The sequence below is a fragment of the Phalangium opilio genome, unplaced genomic scaffold, assembly GCF_054372755.1.
Source record: "Phalangium opilio isolate 3A_F unplaced genomic scaffold, DU_Popi_V2 ptg000019l_1, whole genome shotgun sequence".
Classification (NCBI taxonomy): Eukaryota; Metazoa; Arthropoda; class Arachnida; order Opiliones; family Phalangiidae; genus Phalangium; species Phalangium opilio.
Window position 1 is genome coordinate 5,989,189 of NW_028324152.1, and position 26,261 is coordinate 6,015,449.

Consider the following 26,261-nt stretch of genomic DNA (forward strand, 5'->3'; position numbering starts at 1 on the left):
GTTGTCACGAATTATGGAAAAGTTTTGACATTTTTCGCTACATCTGAGACCGCACAACACCTCTCCCAGGTGGGCTCGAACCAACAAGCCTTTCGGCTAACAGCCGAACGCGCTAACCATTGCGCCACGGAAGCCCAAGAATTAAATGGTCGTCAGGTATTGTGGAAAAACTTTGGCATTTTGCATTACATTCGAGATCCCACAACACCGCTCCCGGGTGGGCTCGAACCACCAACCTATTGGTTAACAGCCGAACGCGCTAAACATTGCGCCACGGAAGCCCAAAAATTAAATGGTCGTCAGGTATTGTGGAAAAACTTTGGCTTTATACGTTACATTTGAGACTTCACAACAACGCTCCCGGGTGGGCTCGAACCACCAACCTTTTGGTTAACAGCCGAACGCGCTAACCATTGCGCCACGGAAGCCCAAAGATTAAATTTTCGTCAGTAATTGTGGAAAAACTTTGGATTTTTACGTTACATGTGAGATCTCACAACACCGCTCCCGGGTGGGCTCGAACCACCAACCTTTCGTTTAACAGCCGAACGCGCTAACCATTGCGCCACGGAAGCCCAAAATTTAAATGTTCGTCAGGTATTGTGGAAAAACTTTGGATTTTTACGTTACATGTGAGATCTCACAACACCGCTCCCGAGTGGGCTCGAACCACCAACCTTTCGGTTAACAGCCGAACGCGCTAACCATTGCACCACGGAAGCCCAAAATTTAAATTTTCGTCAGGTATTGTGGAAAAACTTTGACTTTTTACGTCATATCTGAGACCTCACAACACCGCTCACGGATGGGCTCGAACCACCAACCTTCCGGTTAACAGCCCACGGCGCTAACCATTGCGCAACGGCAGCCCGAAGATTAAATGTTCGTCAGGTATTGTGGAAAAACTTTGGATTTTTACGTTACATTTGAGATCCCACTACACCGCTGCCGGGTGGGCTTGAACCACCAAACTTTTGGTTAACATCCGAACGAGCTAACCATGGAGCCAAGAAAGCTCAGAAATGAAATGGTCGTCAGGTTTTGTGGAAAAACTTTGACTTTTTACGTTACATCTAAGACCTCAAAACACCGCTCCCGGATGGGCTCGAACCACCAACCTTTCGGTTGACAGCCGACGGCGCTAACCATTGCGCAACGGAAACCCAAAGATTAATTGTTCGTCAGGTATTGTGGAAAAACTCTGAATTTTACGTTACATCTAAGACCTCACAACACCGCTCCCGGATGGGCTCGAACCACCAACCTTCCGGTTAACAGCCCACGGCGCTAACCATTGCGCAACGGCAGCCCGAAGATTAAATGTTCGTCAGGTATTGTGGAAAAACTTTGGATTTTTACGTTACATTTGAGATCTCACAACACCGCTCCCGGGTGGGCTCCAACCACTAACCTTTTGGTTAACAGCCGAACGCGCTAACCATTGCACCACGGAAGCCCAAAATTAAACGGTCGTCAGGCATTGTGGAAAAACTTTGGCTTTTTAAGTTACATTTTAGACTTCACAACACCGCTCCCGGGTGGACTCGAACCACCAACCTTTTGGTTAACATCCGAACGCGCTAACAATGGAGCCAAGGAAGCTCAGAAATGAAATGGTCGTCAGGTATTGTGGAAAAACTTTGGCTTTCTACGTTACATTTGAGATCCCACTACACCGCTGCCGGGTGGGCTTGAACCACCAAACTTTTGGTTAACATCCGAACGAGCTAACCATGGAGCCAAGAAAGCTCAGAAATGAAATGGTCGTCAGGTTTTGTGGAAAAACTTTGACTTTTTACGTTACATCTAAGACCTCAAAACACCGCTCCCGGATGGGCTCGAACCACCAACCTTTCGGTTGACAGCCGACGGCGCTAACCATTGCGCAACGGAAACCCAAAGATTAATTGTTCGTCAGGTATTGTGGAAAAACTCTGAATTTTACGTTACATCTAAGACCTCACAACACCGCTCCCGGATGGGCTCGAACCACCAACCTTCCGGTTAACAGCCCACGGCGCTAACCATTGCGCAACGGCAGCCCGAAGATTAAATGTTCGTCAGGTATTGTGGAAAAACTTTGGATTTTTACGTTACATTTGAGATCTCACAACACCGCTCCCGGGTGGGCTCCAACCACTAACCTTTTGGTTAACAGCCGAACGCGCTAACCATTGCACCACGGAAGCCCAAAATTAAACGGTCGTCAGGCATTGTGGAAAAACTTTGGCTTTTTAAGTTACATTTTAGACTTCACAACACCGCTCCCGGGTGGACTCGAACCACCAACCTTTTGGTTAACATCCGAACGCGCTAACAATGGAGCCAAGGAAGCTCAGAAATGAAATGGTCGTCAGGTATTGTGGAAAAACTTTGACTTTTTACGTCACATCTGAGACCTCACAACACCGCTCCCAGGTGGGTTCGAACCGCCAACCTGTTGGTTAACAGCCGAACGCGCTAACCATTGCGCCACGGAAGCCCAAAAATTAAATGGTCGTCAGGTATTGTGGAAAAACCTTGGCTTTTTACGTTACATTTGAGACTTCACAACACCGCTCCCGGGTGGGCTCGAACCACCAACCTTTCGGTTAACAGCCGAACGCGCTAACCATTGCGCCACGGAAGCCCAAGAATTAAGTGGTCGTCAGGTATTATGGAGAAACTTTGGCTTTTTACGATACATTTGAGATCCCACAACACCGCTCCCGGGTGGGCTCGAACACACAACCTATTGGTTAACAGCCGAACGCGCTAACCATTGAGCTACGGAAGCTCAGAAATTAAATGGTTGTCACGTATTGTGGAAACGTTTTGACATTTTACGCTACATCTGACACCCCACAACACATCTCCCGGGTGGGCTCGAACCACCAGCTTTCGGTTAACAGCCGAACGCGCTAACCATTGCGCCACGGAAGCCCAAAATTTAAATGTTCGTCAGGTATTGTGGAAAAACTTTGGATTTTTACGTTACATGTGAGATCTCACAACACCGCTCCCGAGTGGGCTCGAACCACCAACCTTTCGGTTAACAGCCGAACGCGCTAACCATTGCACCACGGAAGCCCAAAATTTAAATTTTCGTCAGGTATTGTGGAAAAACTTTGACTTTTTACGTCATATCTGAGACCTCACAACACCGCTCACGGATGGGCTCGAACCACCAACCTTCCGGTTAACAGCCCACGGCGCTAACCATTGCGCAACGGCAGCCCGAAGATTAAATGTTCGTCAGGTATTGTGGAAAAACTTTGGATTTTTACGTTACATTTGAGATCTCACAACACCGCTCCCGGGTGGGCTCCAACCACTAACCTTTTGGTTAACAGCCGAACGCGCTAACCATTGCACCACGGAAGCCCAAAATTAAACGGTCGTCAGGCATTGTGGAAAAACTTTGGCTTTTTAAGTTACATTTTAGACTTCACAACACCGCTCCCGGGTGGACTCGAACCACCAACCTTTTGGTTAACATCCGAACGCGCTAACAATGGAGCCAAGGAAGCTCAGAAATGAAATGGTCGTCAGGTATTGTGGAAAAACTTTGACTTTTTACGTCACATCTGAGACCTCACAACACCGCTCCCAGGTGGGTTCGAACCACCAACCTGTTGGTTAACAGCCGAACGCGCTAACCATTGCGCCACGGAAGCCCAAAAATTAAATGGTCGTCAGGTATTGTGGAAAAACCTTGGCTTTTTACGTTACATTTGAGACTTCACAACACCGCTCCCGGGTGGGCTCGAACCACCAACCTTTCGGTTAACAGCCGAACGCGCTAACCATTGCGCCACGGAAGCCCAAGAATTAAGTGGTCGTCAGGTATTGTGGAGAAACTTTGGCTTTTTACGATACATTTGAGATCCCACAACACCGCTCCCGGGTGGGCTCGAACACCCAACCTATTGGTTAACAGCCGAACGCGCTAACCATTGAGCTACGGAAGCTCAGAAATTAAATGGTTGTCACGTATTGTGGAAAAGTTTTGACATTTTACGCTACATCTGACACCCCACAACACATCTCCCGGGTGGGCTCGATCCACCAGCTTTCGGTTAACAGCCGAACGCGCTAACCATTGCGCCACGGAAGCCCAAAATTTAAATGTTCGTCAGGTATTGTGGAAAAACTTTGGATTTTTACGTTACATGTGAGATCTCACAACACCGCTCCCGAGTGGGCTCGAACCACCAACCTTTCGGTTAACAGCCGAACGCGCTAACCATTGCACCACGGAAGCCCAAAATTTAAATTTTCGTCAGGTATTGTGGAAAAACTTTGACTTTTTACGTCATATCTGAGACCTCACAACACCGCTCACGGATGGGCTCGAACCACCAACCTTTCGGTTAACAGCCGAACGCGCTAACCATTGCGCCACGGAAGCCCAAGAATTAAATGGTCGTCAGGTATTGTGGAGAAACTTTGGCTTTTTACGATACATTTGAGATCCCACTACACCGCTCCCGGGTGGGCTCGAACACCCAACCTATTGGTTAACAGCCGAACGCGCTAACCATTGAGCTACGGAAGCTCAGAAATTAAATGGTTGTCACGTATTGTGGAAAAGTTTTGACATTTTACGCTACATCTGACACCCCACAACACATCTCCCGGGTGGGCTCGAACCACCAGCTTTCGGTTAACAGTCGAACGCGCTAACCATTGCGCCACGGAAGCCCAAAAATTAAATGGTCGTCAGGTATTGTGGAGAAACTTAGGCTTTTTTCGATACATTTGAGATCCCACAACACCGCTCCCGGATGGGCTCGAACCACCAACCTTTCGGTTAACAGCCGAACGCGCTAACCATTGCGCCACGGAAGCTCAAAAATTAAACGGTCGTCAGGTATTGTGGAAAAACTTTGGCTTTTTACGTTACATTTGATACTTCACAGCACCGCTCCCGGGTGGGCTCCAACCACCAACCTTTTGGTTAACAGCCGAACGCGCTAACCATTGCACCACGGAAGCCCAAAAATTAAACGGTCGTCAGGTATTGTGGAAAAACTTTGGCTTTTTACGTTACATTTGAGACTTCACAACACCGCTCCCGGGTGGGCTCGAACCACCAACCCTTTGGTTAACATCCGAACGCGCTAACCACGGAGCCAAGGAAGCTCAGAAATGAAATGGTCGTCAGGTATTGTGGAAAAACTTTGACTTTTTACGTTACATCTGAGACCTCACAACACCGCCCCCGGATGGGCTCGAACCACCATCCTTTCGGTTAACAGCCGAACGCGCTAACCATTGCGCCACGGAAGCCCAAGAATTAAATGGTCGTCAGATATTGTGGAGAAACTTTGACTTTTTACGTCACATCTGAGAGCTCACAACACCGCTCACGGATGGGCTCGAACCACCAACCTTTCGGTTAACAGCCGAACGCGCTAACCTTTGCGCCACGGAAGCCCAAAAATTAAATGGTCGTCAGGTATTGTGGAAAAACTTTGGCTTTTTACGTTACATTTGAGATCTTACAATACCGCTCCCGGGTGGGCTTGAACCACCAACCTTTCGGTTAACAGCCGAACGCGCTAACCATTGCGCCACGGAAACCCAAAAATTAAATGGTCGTCACGTATTGTGGAAAAACTTTGACTCTTTACGTCACATCTGAGACCTCACAACACCGCTCACGGATGGGCTCGAACCACCAACCTTTCGGTTAACAGCCGAACGCGCTAACCATTGCGCCACGGAAGCCCAAAAATTAAATGGTCGTCAGGTATTGTGGAAAAACTTTGGCTATTTACACTACATTTGAGATCTTACAACACCGCTCCCGGGTGGGCTCGAACCACCAACCCTTCGGTTATCAGCCTAACGCGCTAACCATTACGCCACGGAAGCTCAAAAATTAAACGGTCGTCAGGTATTGTGGAAAAAATTTGGCTTTTTACGTTACATTTGAGATCCCAAAACACCGCTCCCGGGTGGGCTCGAACCACAAACCTATTGGTTAACAGCCGAACGCGCTAACCATTGAGCCACGGAAGCTCAGAAATTAAATGGTTGCATGAGTTAATAATATGTTAGCTCCCTATAAGTTACTCAGGCTCCATAGGCGTAATGTATCCAGCGATTTCTTCTCATTTCGCCCACGCGGGAAAAAATCCGAATGTTGCGCTCTCTCTTGTCGAAAAAAAAATCCCGCTCGTACGGCTCCTCGACCTCGAGTCGTCGACTACATTATCACCAGTGTTTTAGTCGTGAATTTTTATATTTTATAATTTAACATTAAATCATGGCGTTGTGTCAGTACTGAGACAAAAAAATGCAGGAACTCAATGCAATTTGCTGATATTGATAAAGAATGCTAAAGATAAGAGTTGTTATTGTGGCTTGAAACCAGAAAATTATACAACTGAGCTAAATCCAATCCACTGATCTCTTGACTGTTTTCTTAACCGAGGCTACTGAGCGAAATATTCGGCTGCTTAAATAGCTCCGATATCATTGGCTAGCTTCCACTGCACGCGCTTCCGGGGAAAAACCGGAAAGAAGAGAAAATAAGATTGTCGTTCACGTGGCGGCCGCAGAGCGTCGCATATAATTGGAAAGCCGGCGGCACGGAAGAAAACGCTGGAGTATAAAAATGAATTGCCTGAGTAACTTATAGGGAGCTGACATATTATTAACTCATGATGGTTGTCACGAATTGTGGAAAAGTTTTGACATTTTACGCTACATCTGAGACCGCACAACACCTCTCCCAGGTGGGCTCGAACCAACAAGCCTTTCGGCTAACAGCCGAACGCGCTAACCATTGCGCCACGGAAGCCCAAAAATTAAATGGTCGTCAGGTATTGTGGAGAAACTTAGGCTTTTTTCGATACATTTGAGATCCCACAACACCGCTCACGGATGGGCTCGAACCACCAACCTTTCGGTTAACAGCCGAACGCGCTAACCTTTGCGCCACGGAAGCCTAAAAATTAAATGGTCGTCAGGTATTGTGGAAAAACTTTGGCTTTTTACGTTACATTTGAGATCTTACAACACCGCTCCCGGGTGGGCTCGAACCACCAACCTTTCGGTTAACAGCCGAACGCGCTAACCATTGCGCCACGGAAGCTCAAAAATTAAACGGTCGTCAGGTATTGTGGAAAAACTTTGGCTTTTTACGTTACATTTGAGATCCCACAACACCGCTCCCGGGTGGGCTCGAACCACAAACCTATTATATAACAGCCGAACGCGCTAACCATTGAGCCACGGAAGCTCAGAAATTTAATGGTTGTCACGTATTGTGGAAAGGTTTTGACATTTTACGATACATCTGAGACCGCACAACACCTCTCCCGGGTGGCTCGAACCACCAAGCCTTTCGGCTAACAGCCGAATGCTCTAACCATTGCGCCACGTAAGCCCAAAAATTAAATGGTCGTCACGTATTGTGGAAAAACTTTGACTTTTTACGTTACATCTGATACCTCACAACACCGCTCCCGCATGGGCTCGAACCCCCAACCTTTCGGTTAACAGCCGAACGCGCTAACCATTGCGCCACGGAAGCTCAAAAATTAAACGGTCGTCAGGTATTGTGGAAAAACTTTGGCTTTTTACGTTACATTTGAGATCCCACAACACCGCTCCCGGGTGGGCTCGAACCACAAACCTATTATATAACAGCAGAACGCGCTAAACATTGAGCCACGGAAGCTCAGAAATTAAATGGTTGTCACGTATTGTGCAAAAGTTTTGACATTTTACGCTACATCTGAGACCGCACAACACCTCTCCCGGGTGGGCTCGAACCACCAAGCCTTTCGGCTAACAGCCGAACGCGCTGACCATTGCACCACGGAAGCCCAAAGATTAAATTTTCGTCAGGTATTCTGGAAAATTTTGGATTTTTACGTTACATGTGAGATCTCACAACACCGCTCCCGGATGGGCTCGAACCACAAACCTTTTGAATAACAGCTGAACGCGCTAACCATTGCGCCACGGAAGCCCAAAAATTAAATTTTCGTCAGTTATTTTTAAAAAACTCTGAATTTTACGTTACATCTCAGACCTCACAAAACCACTTCCGGGTGGGCTCGAACCACCAGCCTCTCGGTTAACAGCCGAACGCGCTAACCATTGCGCCACGGAAGCTCAAAAATTTAATGTTCGTCAGTTATTGTGGAAAAACTCTGAATTTTACGTTACATCTAAGACCTCAAAACACCGCTCCCGGATGGGCTCGAACCACCAACCTTTCGGTTGACAGCCGACGGCGCTAACCATTGCGCAACGGAAACCCAAAGATTAATTGTTCGTCAGGTATTGTGGAAAAACTCTGAATTTTACGTTACATCTAAGACCTCACAACACCGCTCCCGGATGGGCTCGAACCACCAACCTTCCGGTTAACAGCCCACGGCGCTAACCATTGCGCAACGGCAGCCCAAAGAGTAAATGTTCGTCAGGTATTGTGGAAAAACTTTGGATTTTTACGTTACATTTGAGATCTCACAACACCGCTCCCGGGTGGGCTCCAACCACTAACCTTTTGGTTAACAGCCGAACGCGCTAACCATTGCACCACGGAAGCCCAAATTAAACGGTCGTCAGGTATTGTGGAAAAACTTTGACTTTTTACGTCACATCTGAGACCTCACAATACCGCCCCCGGGTGGGCTCGAACACCCAATCTATTGGTTAACAGCCGAACGCGCTAACCATTGAGCTACGGAAGCTCAGAAATTAAATGGTTGTCACGTATTGTGGAAAAGTTTTGACATTTTACGCTACATCTGAGACCCCACAACACCTCTCCCGGGTGGGCTCGAACCACCAGCCTTTCGGTTAACAGTCGAACGCGCTAACCATTGCGCCACGGAAGCCCAAAAATTAAATGGTCGTCAGGTATTGTGGAGAAACTTAGGCTTTTTTCGATACATTTGAGATCCCACAACACCGCTCCCGGATGGGCTCGAACCACCAACCTTTCAGTTAACAGCCGAACGCGCTAACCATTGCGCCACGGAAGCCCAAAAATTAATTGTTCGTCAGGTATTGTGGAAAAACTCTGAATTTTACGTTACATCTAAGACCTCACAACACCGCTCCCGGATGGGCTCGAACCACCAACCTTCCGGTTAACAGCCCACGGCGCTAACCATTGCGCAACGGCAGCCCAAAGAGTAAATGTTCGTCAGGTATTGTGGAAAAACTTTGGATTTTTACGTTACATTTGAGATCTCACAACACCGCTCCCGGGTGGGCTCCAACCACTAACCTTTTGGTTAACAGCCGAACGCGCTAACCATTGCACCACGGAAGCCCAAATTAAACGGTCGTCAGGTATTGTGGAAAAACTTTGACTTTTTACGTCACATCTGAGACCTCACAATACCGCCCCCGGGTGGGCTCGAACACCCAATCTATTGGTTAACAGCCGAACGCGCTAACCATTGAGCTACGGAAGCTCAGAAATTAAATGGTTGTCACGTATTGTGGAAAAGTTTTGACATTTTACGCTACATCTGAGACCCCACAACACCTCTCCCGGGTGGGCTCGAACCACCAGCCTTTCGGTTAACAGTCGAACGCGCTAACCATTGCGCCACGGAAGCCCAAAAATTAAATGGTCGTCAGGTATTGTGGAGAAACTTAGGCTTTTTTCGATACATTTGAGATCCCACAACACCGCTCCCGGATGGGCTCGAACCACCAACCTTTCAGTTAACAGCCGAACGCGCTAACCATTGCGCCACGGAAGCCCAAAAATTAAATGGTCGTCAGGTATTGTGGAAAAACTTTGGCATTTTGCATTACATTTGAGATCCCACAACACCGCTCCCGGGTGGGTTCGAACCACCAACCTATTGGTTAACAGCCGAACGCGCTAACCATTGCGCCACGGAAGCCCAAAAATTAAATGGTCGTCAGGTATTGTGGAAAAACCTTGGCTTTTTACGTTACATTTGAGACTTCACAACACCGCTCCCGGATGGGCTCGAACCACAAACCTTTTGTATAAAAGCCGAACGCGCTAACCATTGCGCCACGGAAGCCCAAAAACTAAATGTTCGTCAGTTATTTTTAAAAAACTCTGAATTTTACGTTACATTTGAGAGCTCACAACACCGCTCACGGATGGGCTCGAACCACCAACCTTTCGGTTAACAGCCGAACGCGCCAACCATTGCGCCACGGAAGCTCAGAAATTAAATGGTTGTCACGTATTGTGGAAAAGTTTTGACATTTTACGCTACATCTGAGACCGCACAACACCTCTCCCGGGTGGGCTCGAACCACCAAGCCTTTCGGCTAACAGCCGAACGCGCTAACCATTGCTACACGGAAGCCCAAAGATTAAATGTTCGTCAGGTATTGTGGAAAAACTTTGGATTTTTACGTTACATGTGTGATCTCACAACACCGCTTTCGGGTGGGCTCGAACCACCAACCTTTCGGTTAACAGCCGAACGCGCTAACCATTGCGCCACGGAAGCCCAAAATTTAAATGTTCGTCAGGTATTGTGGAAAAACTTTGACTTTTTACGTCATATCTGAGACCTCACAACACCGCTCACGGATGGGCTCGAACCACCAACCTTTCGGTTAACAGCCGAACGCGCTAACCATTGCGCCACGGAAGCCAAAAAATTAAATGGTCGTCAGGTATTGTGGAAAAACTTTGACTTTTTACGTCACATCTGAGAGCTCACAACACCGCTCACGGATGGGCTCGAACCACCAACCTTTCGGTTAACAGCCGAACGCGCTAACCTTTGCGCCACGGAAGCCCAAAATTTAAATGGTCGTCAGGTATTGTGGAAAAATTTGGCTTTTTACGTTACATTTGAGATCTTACAACACCGCTCCCGGGTGGGCTCAAACCACCAACCTTTCGGCTAACAGCCGAACGCGCTAACCATTGCGCCACGGAAGCTCAAAAATTAAACGGTCGTCAGGAATTGTGGAAAAACTTTGGCTTTTTACGTTACATTTGATACTTCACAACACCGCTCCCGGGTGGGCTCCAACCACCAACCTTTTGGAAAACAGCCGAACGCGCTAACCATTGCACCACGGAAGCCCAAAAATTAAAAGGTCGTCAGGTATTGTGGAAAAACTTTCACTTTTTACGTTACATTCTAGACTTCACAACACCGCTCCCGGGTGGACTCGAACCACCAACCTTTTGGTTAACATCCGAACGCGCTAACAATGGAGCCAAGGAAGCTCAGAAATGAAATGGTCGTCAGGTATTGTGGAAAAACTTTGACTTTTTACGTCACATCTGAGACCTCACAACACCGCCCTAGGGTGGGCTCGAACACCCAACCTATTGGTTAACAGCCGAACGCGCTAACCATTGAGCTACGGAAGCTCAGAAATTAAATGGTTGTCACGTATTGTGGAAAAGTTTTGACATTTTACGCTACATCTGAGACCCCACAACACCTCTCCCGGGTGGGCTCGAACCACCAGCCTTTCGGTTAACAGTCGAACGCGCTAACCATTGCGCCACGGAAGCCCAAAAATTAAATGGTCGTCAGGTATTGTGGAGAAACTTAGGCTTTTTTCGATACATTTGAGATCCCACAACACCGCTCCCGGATGGGCTCGAACCACCAACCTTCCGGTTAACAGCCCACGGCGCTAACCATTGCGCAACGGCAGCCCAAAGACTAAATGTTCGTCAGGTATTGTGGAAAAGCTTTGGATTTTTACGTTACATGTGAGATCTCACAACACCGCTCCCGGGTGGGCTCGAACCACCAACCTTTCGGTTAACAGCCGAACGCGCTAACCATTGCGCCACGGAAGCCAAAAATTAAATGGTCGTCAGGTATTGTGGAAAAACTTTGACTTTTTACGTCACATCTGAGAGCTCACAACACCGCTCACGGATGGGCTCGAACCACCAACCTTTCGGTTAACAGCCGAACGCGCTAACCTTTGCGCCACGGAAGCCCAAAATATAAATGGTCGTCAGGTATTGTGGAAAAACTTTGGCTTTTTACGTTACATTTGAGATCTTACAACACCGCTCCCGGGTGGGCTCGAACCACCAACCTTTCGGTTAACAGCCGAACGCGCTAACCATTGCGCCACGGAAGCTCAAAAATTAAACGGTCGTCAGGTATTGTGGAAAAACTTTGGCTTTTTACGTTACATTTGATACTTCACAACACCGCTCCCGGGTGGGCTCCAACCACCAACCTTTTGGTTAACAGCCGAACGCGCTAACCATTGCACCACGGAAGCCCAAAAATTAAACGGTCGTCAGGTATTGTGGAAAAACTTTCACTTTTTACGTTACATTCTAGACTTCACAACACCGCTCCCGGATGGGCTCGAACCACAAACCTTTTGAATAACAGCTGAACGCGCTAACCATTGCGCCACGGAAGCACAAAAATTTAATGTTCGTCAGTTATTGTGGAAAAACTCTGAATTTTACGTTACATCTAAGACCTCAAAACACCGCTCCCGGATGGGCTCGAACCACCAACCTTTCGGTTGACAGCCGACGGCGCTAACCATTGCGCAACGGAAACCCAAAGATTAATTGTTCGTCAGGTATTGTGGAAAAACTCTGAATTTTACGTTACATCTAAGACCTCACAACACCGCTCCCGGATGGGCTCGAACCACCAACCTTCCGGTTAACAGCCCACGGCGCTAACCATTGCGCAACGGCAGCCCAAAGATTAAATGTTCGTCAGGTATTGTGGAAAAACTTTGGATTTTTACGTTACATTTGAGATCTCACAACACCGCTCCCGGGTGGGCTCCAACCACTAACCTTTTGGTTAACAGCCGAACGCGCTAACCATTGCACCACGGAAGCCCAAAATTAAACGGTCGTCAGGTATTGTGGAAAAACTTTGGCTTTTTACGTTACATTTTAGACTTCACAACACCGCTCCCGGGTGGACTCGAACCACCAACCTTTTGGTTAACATCCGAACGCGCTAACAATGGGGCCAAGGAAGCTCAGAAATGAAATGGTCGTCAGGTATTGTGGAAAAACTTTGACTTTTTACGTCACATCTGAGACCTCACAACACCGCCCCCGGGTGGGCTCGAACACCCAACCTATTGGTTAACAGCCGAACGCGCTAACCATTGAGCTACGGAAGCTCAGAAATTAAATGGTTGTCACGTATTGTGGAAAAGTTTTGACATTTTACGCTACATCTGAGACCCCACAACACCTCTCCCGGGTGGGCTCGAACCACCAGCCTTTCGGTTAACAGTCGAACGCGCTAACCATTGCGCCACGGAAGCCCAAAAATTAAATGGTCGTCAGGTATTGTGGAGAAACTTTAGCTTTTTTCGATACATTTGAGATCCCACAACACCGCTCTCGGATGGGCTCGAACCACCAACCTTTCAGTTAACAGCCGAACGCGCTAACCATTGCGCCACGGAAGCCCAAAAATTAAATGGTCGTCAGGTATTGTGGAAAAACCTTGGCTTTTTACGTTACATTTGAGACTTCACAACACCGCTCCCGGGTGGGCTCGAACCACCAACCTTTTGGTTAACAGCCGAACGCGCTAACCATTGCACCACGGAAGCCCAAAAGTTAAACGGTCGTCAGGTATTGTCGGAAAACTTTGGTTTTTTACGTCACATCTGAGACTTCACAACACCGCTCCCGGATGGGCTCGAACCACAAACCTTTTGAATAAAAGCCGAACGCGCTAACCATTGCGCCACGGAAGCCCAAAAACTAAATGTTCGTCAGTTATTTTTAAAAAAACTCTGAATTTTACGTTACATCTAAGACCTCACAACACCGCTCCCGGATGGGCTCGAACCACCAACCTTTCGGTTAACAGCCGACGGCGCTAACCATTGCGCCACGGAAGCCCAAAAATTAAATGGTCGTCAGGTATTGTGGAAAAGTTTTGACATTTTACGCTACATCTGAGACCGCACAACACCTCTCCCGGGTGGGCTCGAACCACCAAGCCTTTCGGCTAACAGCCGAACGCGCTAACCATTGCTACACGGAAGCCCAAAGATTAAATGTTCGTCAGGTATTGTGGAAAAACTTTGGATTTTTACGTTACATGTGTGATCTCACAACACCGCTCCCGGGTGGGCTCGAACCACCAACCTTTCGGTTAACAGCCGAACGCGCTAACCATTGCGCCACGGAAGCCCAAGAATTAAATGATCGTCAGGTATTGTGGAGAAACTTTGGCTTTTTACGATACATTTGAGATCCCACAACACCGCTCCCGGGTGGGCTCGAACACCCAACCTATTGGTTAACAGCCGAACGCGCTAACCATTGAGCTATGGAAGCTCAGAAATTAAATGGTTGTCACGTATTGTGGAAAAGTTTTGACATTTTACGCTACATCTGACACCCCACAACACCTCTCCCGGGTGGGCTCGAACCACCAGCCTTTCGGTTAACAGTCGAACGCGCTAACCATTGCGCCACGGAAGCCCAAAAATTAAATGGTCGTCAGGTATTGTGGAAAAACTTTGGCTTTTTACGTTACATTTGAGATCTTACAACACCGCTCCCGGGTGGGCTCGAACCACCAACCTTTCGGTTAACAGCCGAGCGCGCTAACCATTGCGCCACGGAAGCTCAAAAATTAAACGGTCGTCAGGTATTGTGGAAAAACTTTGGCTTTTTACGTTACATTTGATACTTCACAACACCGCTCCCGGGTGGGCTCCAACCACCAACCTTTTGGTTAACAGCCGAACGCGCTAACCATTGCACCACGGAAGCCCAAAAATTAAACGGTCGTCAGGTATTGTGGAAAAACTTTCGCTTTTTACGTTACATTCTAGACTTCACAACACCGCTCCCGGGTGGACTCGAACCACCAACCTTTTGGTTAAGATCCGAACGCGCTAACAATGGAGCCAAGGAAGCTCAGAAATGAAACGGTCGTCAGGTATTGTGGAAAAACTTTGACTTTTTACGTCACATCTGAGACCTCACAACACCGCCCTAGGGTGGGCTCGAACACCCAACCTATTGGTTAACAGCCGAACGCGCTAACCATTGAGCTACGGAAGCTCAGAAATTAAATGGTTGTCACGTATTGTGGAAAAGTTTTGACATTTTACGCTACATCTGAGACCCCACAACACCTCTCCCGGGTGGGCTCGAACCACCAGCCTTTCGGTTAACAGTCGAACGCGCTAACCATTGCGCCACGGAAGCCCAAAAATTAAATGGTCGTCAGGTATTGTGGAGAAACTTTAGCTTTTTTCGATACATTTGAGATCCCACAACACCGCTCTCGGATGGGCTCGAACCACCAACCTTTCAGTTAACAGCCGAACGCGCTAACCATTGCGCCACGGAAGCCCAAAAATTAAATGGTCGTCAGGTATTGTGGAAAAACCTTGGCTTTTTACGTTACATTTGAGACTTCACAACACCGCTCCCGGGTGGGCTCGAACCACCAACCTTTTGGTTAACAGCCGAACGCGCTAACCATTGCACCACGGAAGCCCAAAAGTTAAACGGTCGTCAGGTATTGTCGGAAAACTTTGGTTTTTTACGTCACATCTGAGACTTCACAACACCGCTCCCGGATGGGCTCGAACCACAAACCTTTTGAATAAAAGCCGAACGCGCTAACCATTGCGCCACGGAAGCCCAAAAACTAAATGTTCGTCAGTTATTTTTAAAAAAACTCTGAATTTTACGTTACATCTAAGACCTCACAACACCGCTCCCGGATGGGCTCGAACCACCAACCTTTCGGTTAACAGCCGACGGCGCTAACCATTGCGCCACGGAAGCCCAAAAATTAAATGGTCGTCAGGTATTGTGGAAAAACTTTGCCTTTTTACGTTACATTTGAGAGCTCACAACACCGCTCACGGATGGGCTCGAACCACCAACCTTTCGGTTAACAGCCGAACGCGCTAACCATTGCACCACGGAAGCTCAGAAATTAAATGGTTGTCACGTATTGTGGAAAAGTTTTGACATTTTACGCTACATCTGAGACCGCACAACACCTCTCCCGGGTGGGCTCGAACCACCAAGCCTTTCGGCTAACAGCCGAACGCGCTAACCATTGCTACACGGAAGCCCAAAGATTAAATGTTCGTCAGGTATTGTGGAAAAACTTTGGATTTTTACGTTACATGTGTGATCTCACAACACCGCTCCCGGGTGGGCTCGAACCACCAACCTTTCGGTTAACAGCCGAACGCGCTAACCATTGCGCCACGGAAGCCCAAGAATTAAATGATCGTCAGGTATTGTGGAGAAACTTTGGCTTTTTACGATACATTTGAGATCCCACAACACCGCTCCCGGGTGGGCTCGAACACCCAACCTATTGGTTAACAGCCGAACGCGCTAACCATTGAGCTATGGAAGCTCAGAAATTAAATGGTTGTCACGTATTGTGGAAAAGTTTTGACATTTTACGCTACATCTGACACCCCACAACACCTCTCCCGGGTGGGCTCGAACCACCAGCCTTTCGGTTAACAGTCGAACGCGCTAACCATTGCGCCACGGAAGCCCAAAAATTAAATGGTCGTCAGGTATTGTGGAAAAACTTTGGCTTTTTACGTTACATTTGAGATCTTACAACACCGCTCCCGGGTGGGCTCGAACCACCAACCTTTCGGTTAACAGCCGAGCGCGCTAACCATTGCGCCACGGAAGCTCAAAAATTAAACGGTCGTCAAATATTGTGGAAAAACTTTGGCTTTTTACGTTACATTTGATACTTCACAACACCGCTCCCGGGTGGGCTCCAACCACCAACCTTTTGGTTAACAGCCGAACGCGCTAACCATTGCACCACGGAAGCCCAAAAATTAAACGGTCGTCAGGTATTGTGGAAAAACTTTCGCTTTTTACGTTACATTCTAGACTTCACAACACCGCTCCCGGGTGGACTCGAACCACCAACCTTTTGGTTAAGATCCGAACGCGCTAACAATGGAGCCAAGGAAGCTCAGAAATGAAACGGTCGTCAGGTATTGTGGAAAAACTTTGACTTTTTACGTCACATCTGAGACCTCACAACACCGCCCTAGGGTGGGCTCGAACACCCAACCTATTGGTTAACAGCCGAACGCGCTAACCATTGAGCTACGGAAGCTCAGAAATTAAATGGTTGTCATGTATTGTGGAAAAGTTTTGACATTTTACGCTACATCTGAGACCCCACAACACCTCTCCCGGGTGGGCTCGAAACACCAGCCTTTCGGTTAACAGTCGAACGCGCTAACCATTGCGCCACGGAAGCCCAAAAATTAAATGGTCGTCAGGTATTGTGGAGAAACTTAGGCTTTTTTCGATACATTTGAGATCCCACAACACCGCTCCCGGATGGGCTCGAACCACCAACCTTTCAGTTAACAGCCGAACGCGCTAACCATTGCGCCACGGAAGCCCAAAAATTAAATGGTCGTCAGGTATTGTGGGAAAACTTTGGCATTTTGCATTACATTTGAGATCCCACAACACCGCTCCCGGGTGGGTTCGAACCACCAACCTATTGGTTAACAGCCGAACGCGCTAACCATTGCGCCACGGAAGCCCAAAAATTAAATGGTCGTCAGGTATTGTCGGAAAACTTTGGCTTTTTACGTCACATCTGAGACTTCACAACACCGCTCCCGGATGGGCTCGAACCACAAACCTTTTGAATAAAAGCCGAACGCGCTAACCATTGCGCCACGGAAGCCCAAAAACTAAATGTTCGTCAGTTATTTTTAAAAAACTCTGAATTTTACGTTACATCTAAGACCTCACAACACCGCTCCCGGATGGGCTCGAACCACCAACCTTTCGGTTAACAGCCGAACGCGCAAACCATTGCGCCACGGAAGCTCAGAAATTAAATGGTTGTCACGTATTGTGGAAAAGTTTTGACATTTTACGCTACATCTGAGACCGCTCAACACCTCTCCCGGGTGGGCTCGAACCACCAAGCCTTTCGGCTAAAAGCCGAACGCGCTAACCATTGCTACACGGAAGCCCAAAGATTAAATGTTCGTCAGGTATTGTGGAAAAACTTTGGATTTTTACGTTACATGTGTGATCTCACAACACCGCTCCCGGGTGGGCTCGAACCACCAACCTTTCGGTTAACAGCCGAACGCGCTAACCATTGCGCCACGGAAGCCCAAGAATTAAATGGTCGTCAGGTATTGTGGAGAAACTTAGGCTTTTTTCGATACATTTGAGATCCCACAACACCGCTCCCGGATGGGCTCGAACCACCAACCTTTCAGTTAACAGCCGAACGCGCTAACCATTGCGCCACGGAAGCCCAAAATTTAAATTTTCGTCAGGTATTGTGGAAAAACTTTGGCTTTTTACGTTACATTTGAGATCTTACAACACCGCTCCCGGGTGGGCTCGAACCACCAACCTTTCGGTTAACAGCCGAACGCGCTAACCATTGCACCACGGAAGCCCAAAAATTAAATTTTCGTCAGGTATTGTGGAAAAACTTTGGCTTTTTACGTTACATTTGAGATCTTACAACACCGCTCCCGGGTGGGCTCGAACCACCAACCTTTCGGTTAACAGCCGAACGCGCTAACCATTGCACCACGGAAGCCCAAAAATTAAACGGTCGTCAGGTATTGTGGAAAAACTTTCGCTTTTTACGTTACATTTGAGACTTCACAACACCACTCCCGGGTGGGCTCGAACCACCAACCTTTTGGTTAACATCCGAACGCGCTAACCATGGAGCCAAGGAAGCTCAGAAATGAAATGGTCGTCAGGTATTGTGGAAAAACTTTGACTTTTTACGTTACATCTGAGACCTCACAACACCGCCTCCGGATGGGCTCGAACCACCATCCTTTCGGTTAACAGCTGAACGCGCTAACCATTGCGCCACGGAAGCCCAAGAATTAAATGGTCGTCAGGTATTGTGGAGAAACTTTGACTTTTTACGTCACATCTGAGAGCTCACAACACCGCTCATGGATGGGCTCGAACCACCAACCTTTCGGTTAACAGCCGAACGCGCTAACCTTTGCGCCACGGAAGCCCAAAAATTAAATGGTCGTCAGGTATTGTGGAAAAACTTTGGCTTTTTACGTTACACTTGAGATCCCACAACACCGCTCCCGGGTGGGCTCGAACCACAAACCTATTAGATAACAGCCGAACGCGCTAACCATTGAGCCACGGAAGCTCAGAAATTTAATGTTTGTCAGGTATTGTGGAAAAACTTTGGCTTTTTACGTTACATTTGAGATCTTACAACACCGCTCCCGGGTGGGCTCGAACCACCAACCTTTCGGTTAACAGCCGAACGCGCTAACCATTGCACCACGGAAGCCCAAAAATTAAACGGTCGTCAGGTATTGTGGAAAAACTTTCGCTTTTTACGTTACATTTGAGACTTCACAACACCACTCCCGGGTGGGCTCGAACCACCAACCTTTTGGTTAACATCCGAACGCGCTAACCATGGAGCCAAGGAAGCTCAGAAATGAAATGGTCGTCAGGTATTGTGGAAAAACTTTGACTTTTTACGTTACATCTGAGACCTCACAACACCGCCTCCGGATGGGCTCGAACCACCATCCTTTCGGTTAACAGCTGAACGCGCTAACCATTGCGCCACGGAAGCCCAAGAATTAAATGGTCGTCAGGTATTGTGGAAAAACTTTGGCTTTTTACGTTACACTTGAGATCCCACAACACCGCTCCCGGGTGGGCTCGAACCACAAACCTATTAGATAACAGCCGAACGCGCTAACCATTGAGCCACGGAAGCTCAGAAATTTAATGTTTGTCACGTATTGTGGAAAAGTTTTGACATTTTACGCTACATCTGAGACCGCACAACACCGCTCCCGGATGGGCTCGAACCACCAACCTTTCAGTTAACAGCCGAACGCGCTAACCATTGCGCCACGGAAGCCCAAAAATTAAATGGTCGTCAGGTATTGTGGAAAAACTTTGGCTTTTTACGTTACATTTGATACTTCACAACACCGATCCCGGGTGGGCTCCAACCACCAACCTTATGGTTAACAGCCGAACGCGCTAACCATTGCACCACGGAAGCCCAAAAATTAAACGGTCGTCAGGTATTGTGGAAAAACTTTGGCTTTTTACGTTACATTTGAGATCTTACAACACCGCTCCCGGGTGGGCTTGAACCACCAACCTTTCGGTTAACAGCCGAACGCGCTAACCATTGCGCCACGGAAGCTCAAAAATTAAACGGTCGTCAGGTATTGTGTAAAAACTTTGGCTTTTTACGTTACACTTGAGATCCCACAACACCGCTCCCGGGTGGGCTCGAACCACAAACCTATTAGATAACAGCCGAACGCGCTAACCATTGAGCCACGGAAGCTCAGAAATTTAATGTTTGTCACGTATTGTGGAAAAGTTTTGACATTTTACGCTACATCTGAGACCGCACAACACCGCTCCCGGATGGGCTCGAACCACCAACCTTTCAGTTAACAGCCGAACGCGCTAACCATTGCGCCACGGAAGCCCAAAAATTAAATGGTCGTCAGGTATTGTGGAAAAACTTTGGCTTTTTACGTTACATTTGATACTTCACAACACCGATCCCGGGTGGGCTCCAACCACCAACCTTATGGTTAACAGCCGAACGCGCTAACCATTGCACCACGGAAGCCCAAAAATTAAACGGTCGTCAGGTATTGTGGAAAAACTTTGGCTTTTTACGTTACATTTGAGACTTCACAACACCGCTCCCGGGTGGGCTCGAACCAGGTTAACATCCGAACGCGCTAACCATGGAGCCAAGGAAGCTCAGAAATGAAATGGTCGTCAGGTATTGTGGAAAAACTTTGACTTTTTACGTTACATCTGAGACCTCACAACACCGCTCCCGGGTGGGCTCGAACCACAAACCTATTAGATAACAGCCGAACGCGCTAACCATTGAGCCACGGAAGCTCAGAAATTTAATGGTTGTCACGTATTGTGGAAAAGTTTTGACATTTTACGCTACATCTGAGACCGCACAACACCGCTCCCGGATGGGCTCGAACCACCAACCTTTCAGTTAACAGCCGAACGCGCTAACCATTGCGCCACGGAAGCCCAAAAATTAAATGGTCGTCAGGTATTGTGGAGAAACTTTCGCTTTTTACGTTACATTTGAGACTTCACAACACCGCTCCCGGGTGGGCTCGAACCACCAACCTTTTGGTTAACATCCGAACGCGCTAACCATGGAGCCAAGGAAGCTCAGAAATGAAATGGTCGTCAGGTATTGTGGAATAACTTTGACTTTTTACGTTACATCTGAGACCTCACAACACCGCCCCCGGATGGGCTTGAACCACCAACCTTTCGGTTAACAGCCGAACGCGCTAACCATTGCGCCACGGAAGCTCAAAAATTAAACGGTCGTCAGGTATTGTGGAAAAACTTTGGCTTTTTACGTTACACTTGAGATCCCACAACACCGCTCCCGGGTGGGCTCGAACCACAAACCTATTAGATAACAGCCGAACGCGCTAACCATTGAGCCACGGAAGCTCAGAAATTTAATGGTTGTCACGTATTGTGGAAAAGTTTTGACATTTTACGCTACATCTGAGACCGCACAACACCGCTCCCGGATGGGCTCGAACCAACAACCTTTCAGTTAACAGCCGAACGCGCTAACCATTGCGCCACGGAAGCCCAAAAATTAAATGGTCGTCAGGTATTGTGGAGAAACTTTCGCTTTTTACGTTACATTTGAGACTTCACAACACCGCTCCCGGGTGGGCTCGAACCACCAACCTTTTGGTTAACATCCGAACGCGCTAACCATGGAGCCAAGGAAGCTCAGAAATGAAATGGTCGTCAGGTATTGTGGAATAACTTTGACTTTTTACGTTACATCTGAGACCTCACAACACCGCCCCCGGATGGGCTCGAACCACCATCCTTTCGGTTAACAGCCGAACGCGCTAACCATTGCGCCACGGAAGCCCAAGAATTAAATGGTCGTCAGGTATTGTGGAGAAACTTTGACTTTTTACGTCACATCTGAGAGCTCACAACACCGCTCACGGATGGGCTCGAACCACCAACCTTTCGGTTAACAGCCGAACGCGCTAACCTTTGCGCCACGGAAGCCCAAAAATTAAATGGTCGTCAGGTATTGTGGAAAAACTTTGGCTTTTTACTTTACATTTGAGATCTTACAACACCGCTCCCGGGTGGGCTTGAACCACCAACCTTTCGGTTAACAGCCGAACGCGCTAACCATTGCGCCACGTAAGCTCAAAAATTAAACGGTCGTCAGGTATTGTGGAAAAACTTTGGCTTTTTACGTTACACTTGAGATCCCACAACACCGCTCCCGGGTGGGCTCGAACCACAAACCTATTAGATAACAGCCAAACGCGCTAACCATTGAGCCAAGGAAGCTCAGAAATTTAATTGTTGTCACGTATTGTGGAAACGTTTTGACATTTTACGCTACATCTGAGACCGCACAACACCTCTCCCGGGTGGGCTTGAACCACCAAGCCTTTCGGCTAACAGCCGAACGCGCTAACCATTGCGCCACGGAAGCCCAAAAATTAAATGGTCGTCACGTATTGTGGAAAAACTTAGGCTTTTTTCGATACATTTGAAATCCCACAACACCGCTCCCGGATGGGCTCGAACCACCAACCTTTCAGTTAACAGCCGAACGCGCTAATCATTGCGCCACGGAAGCCCAAAAATTAAATGGTCGTCAGGTATTGTGGAAAAACTTTGGCTTTTTACGTTACATTTGATACTTCACAACACCGCTCCCGGGTGGGCTCCAACCACCAACCTTATGGTTAACAAACGAACGCGCTAACCATTGCACCACGGAAGCCCAAAAATTAAACGGTCGTCAGGTATTGTGGAAAAACTCTGTCTTTTTACGTTACATTTGAGACTTCACAACACCGCCCCCGGGTGGGCTCGAACCACCAACCTTTTGGTTAACATTCGAACGCGCTAACCATGGAGCCAAGGAAGCTCAGAAATGAAATGGTCGTTAGGTATTGTGGAAAACTTTGACTTTTTACGTTACATCTGAGACCTCACAACACCGCCCCCGGATGGGCTCGTACCACCAACCTTTTGGTTAACATCCGAACGCGCTAACCATGGAGCCAAGGAAGCTCAGAAATGAAATGGTCGTCAGGTATTGTGGAGAAACTTTGGCTTTTTACGATACATTTGAGATCCCACAACACCACTCCCGGGTGGGCTCGAACACCCAACCTATTGGTTAACAGCCGAACGCGCTAACCATTGAGCTACGGAAGTTCAGAAAATAAATGGTTGTCACGTATTGTGGAAAAGTTTTGACATTTTAAGCTACATCTGAGACCTCACAACACCGCTCCCGGATGGGCTCGAACCATCAACCTTTCGGTTAACAGCCGAACGCGCTAACCATTGCGCCACGGAAGCCCAAAAATTAAATGTTCGTCAGGTATTGTGGAAAAACTTTAACTTTTTACGTCACATCTGAGACCTCACAACACCGCTCCCGGGTGGGCTCGAACCACCAAACTTTCGGTTAACAGCCGAACGCGCTAACCATTGCGCCACGGAAGCCCAAAAATTAAATGTTCGTCAGGTATTGTGGAAAAACTTTAACTTTTTACGTCACATCTGAGAGCTCACAACAACGCTCACGGATGGGCTCGAACCACCAACCTTTCGGTTAACAGCCGAACGCGCTAACCTTTGCGCCACGGAAGCCCAAAAATTAAATGTTCGTCAGGTATTGTGGAAAAACTTTAACTTTTTACGTCACATCTGAGAGCTCACAACAACGCTCACGGATGGGCTCGAACCACCAGCCTTTCGGTTAACAGCCGAACGCGCTAACCTTTGCGCCACGGAAGCCCAAAAATTAAATGTTCGTCAGGTATTGTGGAAAAACTTTAACATTTTACGTCACATCTGAGAGCTCACAACACCGCTCACGGATGGGCTCGAACCACCAACCTTTCGGTTAACAGCCGAACGCGCTAACCTTTGCGCCACGGAAGCCCAAAAATTAAATGGTCGTCAGGTATTGTGGAAAAACTTTGGCTTTTTACGTTGCATGTGAGATCTCACAACACAGCTCCCGTGTGGGCTCGTACCACCAACCTTTCGGTTAACAGCCGAACGCGCTAACCATTGCGCCACGGAAGCCCAAAAATTAAATTTTCGTCAGGTATTGTGGAAAAACTTTGACTTTTTACGTCACATCTGAGACCTCACAACACCGCTCCCGGGTGGGCTCGAACCACCAGCCTTTCGGTTAACAGCCGAACGCGCTAACCATTGCGCCACGGAAGCCCAAAAATTAAATGTTCGTCAGGTATTGTGGAAAAACTTTAACTTTTTACGTCACATCTGAGAGCTCACAACACCGCTCACGGATGGGCTCGAACCACCAACCTTTCGGTTAACAGCCGAACGCGCTAACCATTGCGCCACGGAAGCCCAAAAATTAAATGTTCGTCAGGTATTGTGGAAAAACTTTAACTTTTTACGTCACATCTGAGAGCTCACAACACCGCTCACGGATGGGCTCGAACCACCAACCTTTCGGTTAACAGCCGAACGCGCTAACCTTTGCGCCACGGAAGCTCAGAAATTTAATGGTTGTCACGCATTGTGGAAAAGTTTTGACATTTTACGCTACATCTGAGACCGCACAACACCTCTCCCGGGTGGGCTTGAACCACCAAGCCTTTCGGCTAACAGCCGAACGCGCTAACCATTGCGCCACGGAAGCCCAAAAATTAAATGGTCGTCACGTATTGTGGAAAAACTTTGGCTTTTTACGTTACACTTGAGATCCCACAACACCGCTCCCGGGTGGGCTCGAACCACAAACCTATTAGATAACAGCCAAACGCGCTAACGATTGAGCCACGGAAGCTCAGAAATTTAATGGTTGTCACGCATTGTGGAAAAGTTCTGACATTTTACGCTACATCTGAGACCGCACAACACCTCTCCCGGGTGGGTTTGAACCACCAAGCCTTTCGGCTAACAGCCGAACGCGCTAACCATTGCGCCACGGAAGCCCAAAAATTAAATGGTCGTCACGTATTGTGGAAAAACTTAGGCTTTTTTCGATACATTTGAAATCCAACAACACCGCTCCCGGATGGGCTCGAAAAACCAACCTTTCAGTTAACAGCCGAACGCGCTAACCATTGCACCACGGAAGCCCAAAAATTAAACGGTCGACAGGTATTATGGAAAAACTTTGGCTTTTTACGTTACATTTGAGACTTCACAACACCGTACCCGGGTGGGCTCGAACCAGGTTAACATCCGAACGCGCTAACCATGGAGCCAAGGAAGCTCAGAAATGAAATGGTCGTCAGGTATTGTGGAAAAACTTTGACTTTTTACGTTACATCTGAGACCTCACAACACCGCTCCCGGGTGGGCTCGAACCACAAACCTATTAGATAACAGCCGAACGCGCTAACCATTGAGCCACGGAAGCTCAGAAATTTAATGGTTGTCACGTATTGTGGAAAAGTTTTGACATTTTACGCTACATCTGAGACCGCACAACACCGCTCCCGGATGGGCTCGAACCACCAACCTTTCAGTTAACAGCCGAACGCGCTAAACATTGCGCCACGGAAGCCCAAAAATTAAATGTTCGTCAGGTATTGTGGAAAAACTTTAACTTTTTACGTCACATCTGATAGCTCACAACACCGCTCACGGATGGGCTCGAACCACCAACCTTTCGGTTAACAGCCGAACGCGCTAACCATTGCGCCACGGAAGCCCAAAAATTAAATGTTCGTCAGGTATTGTGGAAAAACTTTAACTTTTTACGTCACATCTGAGAGCTCACAACACCGCTCCCGGGTGGGCTTGAACCACCAACCTTTCGGTTAACAGCCGAACGCGCTAACCATTGCGCCACGGAAGCTCAAAAATTAAACGGTCGTCAGGTATTGTGGAAAAACTTTGGCTTTTTACGTTACACTTGAGATCCCACAACACCGCTCCCGGGTGGGCTCGAACCACAAACCTATTAGATAACAGCCAAACGCACTAACGATTGAGCCACGGAAGCTCAGAAATTTAATGGTTGTCACGCATTGTGGAAACGTTTTGACATTTTACGATACATCTGAGACCGCACATTACCTCTCCCGGGTGGGTTTGAACCACAAAGCCTTTCGGCTAACAGCCGAACGCGCTAACCATTGCGCCACGGAAGCCCAAAAATTAAATGGTCGTCAGGTATTGTGGAAAAACTTTGGCTTTTTACGTTACATTTGAGATCTTACAACACCGCTCCCGGGTGGGCTTGAAC

The 26,261-nt window shown here is 47.8% G+C and overlaps 10 non-coding genes across 10 annotated transcripts; all 10 read right to left on the bottom strand.

The window, feature by feature from the left end:
* Nucleotides 1-2,556: 2,556 nt before the first annotated feature.
* Nucleotides 2,557-2,629, bottom strand: TRNAN-GUU (transfer RNA asparagine (anticodon GUU)). The gene has a single exon. It is a non-coding gene; the product is annotated as a tRNA-Asn (tRNA).
* Nucleotides 2,630-3,730: 1,101 nt separating this feature from the next.
* Nucleotides 3,731-3,803, bottom strand: TRNAN-GUU (transfer RNA asparagine (anticodon GUU)). Its single transcript has one exon. It is a non-coding gene; the product is annotated as a tRNA-Asn (tRNA).
* A 1,983-nt stretch (nucleotides 3,804-5,786) lies between these two features.
* Nucleotides 5,787-5,859, bottom strand: TRNAI-GAU (transfer RNA isoleucine (anticodon GAU)). Its single transcript has one exon. It is a non-coding gene; the product is annotated as a tRNA-Ile (tRNA).
* A 1,152-nt stretch (nucleotides 5,860-7,011) lies between these two features.
* Nucleotides 7,012-7,084, bottom strand: TRNAN-GUU (transfer RNA asparagine (anticodon GUU)). The gene has a single exon. It is a non-coding gene; the product is annotated as a tRNA-Asn (tRNA).
* A 4,622-nt stretch (nucleotides 7,085-11,706) lies between these two features.
* TRNAN-GUU (transfer RNA asparagine (anticodon GUU)) lies at nucleotides 11,707-11,779 on the bottom strand. The gene has a single exon. It is a non-coding gene; the product is annotated as a tRNA-Asn (tRNA).
* Nucleotides 11,780-11,999: 220 nt separating this feature from the next.
* Nucleotides 12,000-12,072, bottom strand: TRNAN-GUU (transfer RNA asparagine (anticodon GUU)). Its single transcript has one exon. It is a non-coding gene; the product is annotated as a tRNA-Asn (tRNA).
* A 1,983-nt stretch (nucleotides 12,073-14,055) lies between these two features.
* TRNAN-GUU (transfer RNA asparagine (anticodon GUU)) lies at nucleotides 14,056-14,128 on the bottom strand. The gene has a single exon. It is a non-coding gene; the product is annotated as a tRNA-Asn (tRNA).
* Nucleotides 14,129-16,114: 1,986 nt separating this feature from the next.
* TRNAN-GUU (transfer RNA asparagine (anticodon GUU)) lies at nucleotides 16,115-16,187 on the bottom strand. The gene has a single exon. It is a non-coding gene; the product is annotated as a tRNA-Asn (tRNA).
* A 1,838-nt stretch (nucleotides 16,188-18,025) lies between these two features.
* TRNAN-GUU (transfer RNA asparagine (anticodon GUU)) lies at nucleotides 18,026-18,098 on the bottom strand. The gene has a single exon. It is a non-coding gene; the product is annotated as a tRNA-Asn (tRNA).
* Nucleotides 18,099-24,189: 6,091 nt separating this feature from the next.
* TRNAN-GUU (transfer RNA asparagine (anticodon GUU)) lies at nucleotides 24,190-24,262 on the bottom strand. The gene has a single exon. It is a non-coding gene; the product is annotated as a tRNA-Asn (tRNA).
* Nucleotides 24,263-26,261: the final 1,999 nt, after the last annotated feature.